This window comes from Melanostigma gelatinosum (genome assembly GCF_949748355.1).
Source record: "Melanostigma gelatinosum genome assembly, chromosome: 15".
NCBI lineage: Eukaryota > Metazoa > Chordata > Actinopteri > Perciformes > Zoarcidae > Melanostigma > Melanostigma gelatinosum.
The window spans coordinates 1,643,799-1,648,067 of NC_136648.1; positions in this window are offsets into that span (position 1 = coordinate 1,643,799).

Sequence of the window (4,269 nt, forward strand, 5' to 3'; positions counted from 1 at the left end):
TCAGAGCAGAAACAGGAAGCCTGATGTGAGGGCCAAATCAGCCTTAGAGCTGGTTCACACTGACTTGTCAGGCCCCATTGACCCAGAGTCCAAGGAAGGGTATAGGTATGCACTTTCCTTTACTGACGACTATTCAAGTGCAGTGTTTGTGTACTATCTAAAGTACAAGAGGGACACTGTAGAAGCCACAGAGAGGTTTCTAGCCGACACAGCCCCATATGGGAAAGTGAAGTGTATCAGGTCTGACAATGGTACAGAGTTCACAGGGCAGGGTTACCAAGCTCTACTGCGTAGGAATAGAATCAGACATGAAAGATCAGCACCATACTCACCACACCAGAATGGCACTGCTGAGCGTAACTGGAGAACCCTTTTTGACATGGCGAGATGTATGCTCTTGGAGAGCCAGTTAGCCAAGGAGCTATGGCCGTATGCGGTCCAGACAGCAGCAGTGGTGAGGAATAGATGTTTCAACAACCGCACTAGAGAGACACCTTACTTTATGCTGACAGGAAGGAGACCTAATGTCTCCAGGATGCAGAAGTTTGGTACTGTATGTTACGCCTACAGGCAGGACAGGAAGAAGCTAGAGTCAAGGTCTGACAAGGGCATCTTCGTTGGTTATGACAAGAACAGTCCAGCCTATATGGTCTACTACCCTGACAGCAGGAAGGTGATGAAGCACCGACTGGTGAGGTTCATGTCCTGTGTTGAGGGACAGCAGACTGATGACATGTCCGACGATGACACTGGTGTGCAGTCTAACGCAACCAGACCTGACCCTGACCAACCCGAGCAGAACGACATCCCAGAAGCTAGGCCAGGTCCAAGCCAGATAGGCCTACAGACAGGTGGAGTCAAGCCCGAATCCCAGTCTCCACGGAGATACCCTGCTAGAGAGAGGAGGAGGCCAGACTTCTATGGGATAGAGAGTGATCAGGCTCAGATCAACATTGATTATTGCTACAGGATGGTTTGTAATGTACCACAGACGTTCAGAGATGCTGTGTCTTCATCCAACTCAAGTAAGTGGATAGATGCAATGGATGAGGAGATGAAGGCACTGAGGGATAACAACACATTTACTCTGACCACCTTACCTGAGGGCAAGAAAGCAGTGGGGGGTAGATGGGTGTATACTCTCAAAACCAATGTTGATGGATCTGACAAGTACAAGGCCCGCTATGTAGCCAAGGGATACAGTCAACGGATGGGTGTAGATTATGGAGAAACGTTTTCTCCTACTGCCGACCTGACTAGTGTGAGAGTGTTGATGCAGAAAGCTGCCCAGGAGGATCTGATCCTGCATCAGATGGATGTTAAAACCGCCTACTTACATGCACCAATTGATTGTGAGATTTACATGGAACAGCCAGAGGGTTATGATGTAAAATCTCAGACAAATGGGAAGATGGTGTGTAGACTAAAGAAGTCACTATATGGGCTTAAACAATCAGGTAGAAACTGGAACATAATGTTGCATGACTATCTATGTGAAAATATGTTTGTACAGAATCCAGCCGATCACTGTGTTTATGAGAGAGAAACGGAACATGACAAGGTGATCCTACTGATCTGGGTTGATGACCTGGTTATTGCAGCCAGTGATGAGAGTGCTTTAAAAGCAGTGAAAAAGATGCTTGCTGTGAAGTTCCAGATGAAAGATTTGGGCAGACTGAAGAATTTTCTTGGTATCACTTTTGACCAGTGTAATGGATGTGTGACCATGTCACAGCAGAGCTATGTTGACAAGCTGCTTGACAGGTTTAATATGCAGGATTGTAAGCCCAGGTCAACACCTTGTGAACCAAAGCTGCATTACACTGATGAGAAGCTAGGTGACCCCAGAAAATACAGAGAGGCAGTGGGTAGCCTAATCTACCTAACCTCATGCACCAGACCTGATCTGAGCTTTGTTGTAAGCAGACTGTCACAGCATTTCAGTGAGCCGACAGAAGAGCAGTGGACAACTGTTAAGCATGTACTGAAATATTTGAAGGGCACAAATGACAAAATGTTGTGTTACAGAAAATGTGATGAGCTGAGGTTGTTTGCTTACAGTGATGCAGATTGGGCAGGTGATGCAACTGACAGACGCAGTACAACTGGTTATTGTGTTAGTCTGAGTGAGAATGGTCCTCTGATTTCCTGGAAGACCAAAAAGCAGCCAACGGTAGCACTGTCAACTTGTGAGGCAGAGTATATGGCGTTGGCCGCAACCACACAAGAGTGTCTTTACTTATCTCAACTGCTTGAACATCTTGATGACTGTCTGTATGATGTACCTAAGATTTTTGAAGATAACCAAGGTACAATTGCATTAGCCAAGAATCCAGTGAGCAGACAGCGATGTAAGCACATTGATATAAAATACCATTTTGTGAGATCAACTGTTAATGACTGTAAAGTATGTTTGGAGTATTGCCCAACAGACCGGATGGTAGCTGACCTGATGACAAAACCAGCTACTAAAGCAAAGCTACTTACTTTTTCCATGTTCTTGTTTGGGGCATAGCCAGTTAAGTGCAGTTAAGTGCAGTTGGTTTCCATGTTTTTCCCCTTGTATGATTTATGGTTGTCAATAATGTGTGATCAAGTGGGGGTGTTAATTGAAGCAACTGATTGTGTTCCCAATTATTGCCAATGCATTTCAGGTGTGAGTGTGTCATGTGACTGTCTATTTAAGCTGATGCACCTGCGCAGAATAAAATACGTGTTTTCTCAGAACTTGACCCAGTGGCTGCAGATTGTTTGTTCTCCCAGGTTTAAATGTGTTGAGTCGATATATCTCTAGCCAAGCTCTGCAGAACACACACACACACACACAGTGTGAGTGTGTGTGTGTGTGTGTGTGTGTGTGTGTGTGTGCGCGCGTGTGTGCGCGCGTGTGTGTGAGTGTGAGTGTGAGTGTGTGTGTGTGTGCGTGTGTGTGTGTTATGTGTGTGTGTGTGTGTGTGTGTGTGAGAGGCTGAGATCATGCTGAACCATGGCAGCGCTCCAGCAGCAGCTGGTCGTGGCTCTATTGTCGAGAGGAGACAATCACTGAACAACAGAAAGTCAGAGTCTCGTCCTCTCTCCATCACAGGAAGCGACGGCTGCTCAGCGACATCGTTCATGTTCACAGAACAAACAGCAGAGACGTGCGTGTGAAGCTCGTCTCCTCGAGACGGCAGAGAGAAGTCGTTCTGTCTGTTTCTGCTCATTCTCACTTACATTCATCCAGCTTACTGTATTTAAAGATGCTTATCTTTCTTCATCCATCGTCTCTGTTAGTGATAACAGAGGCTGTGCATAGCTTCACTGAAAAACATGAATGCGCTTTAATTCGTAGATATCACACAAAATCTACTGATATGTAACTCACATAGTTATGAACCAGAAAGTGTAAGAACCGTAAAACCCACTCAGAGTGGGTGAGAGAGGAGCTGCATGGGTCTGTTGGTGTAACTCTCTCGTAAGACAGCCCCGCCCCTAAAGCATCCCCTGCTCTGTGACTGAAGCTTTGACTTCACTCCACAGCTTTTCCAGTTTTCCACCTGCTGTGACACTGCCGTTACCCCCCCCCCCCCACCCCCACTGTGGCTGTTTTTAGCTTCATCCTCGTGATGTCCAAATAAAGAACGCGGGTCATCAGATGTCTCTGAGGAAGATCAGCGGCTTTGTGGAGCTTCATTTAACCTCCAGAGCGCTTAGTGTGTGTGTGTGTGTGTGTGTGTGTGTGTTTAATGTCGCCCAGCATTTATCCTGCATCAACATCACTTCTGTTGATTTAATTAAAAATACCATTTTCATATTTAGCTTCTGTTTGTTTGTTTAGCTGCTCAAACTCTCTTGAATGTGATTTTACAGGATTTAGTGAAGCAGCTGTTAGAACTTGTTTTCTTCTGCATCCAAGAATCTAGAAATCAGAAAAGAGAGGAAAGAGAAAGTCGACTCTGTACATTTATTTTGCAAATATTCTTCACAGAAAAAATGTCCTTTTGTAGACGAGTTCACTTTTTATGTTCCGGGCAGGATTTGAAACCACAAACTGTCCTTACAGCTCATGGAATACAATAGAAAGCAAATCTAAAATGCAAGGTGTGTGTGTGTGTGTGTGCGTGCGTGTGCGTGTGCGTGTGTGTGTGTGCGTGTGTGTGCGTGCGTGTGTGTGTGTCCACAGAGATAAGACGCCACGGTCACAGCTGTGCCTGCCTTCAGATCAGCCAATGATCCGTTTCAAACATCGATAAACAGCAGGACACACGAGAGCGTTGGACTCAATTATTC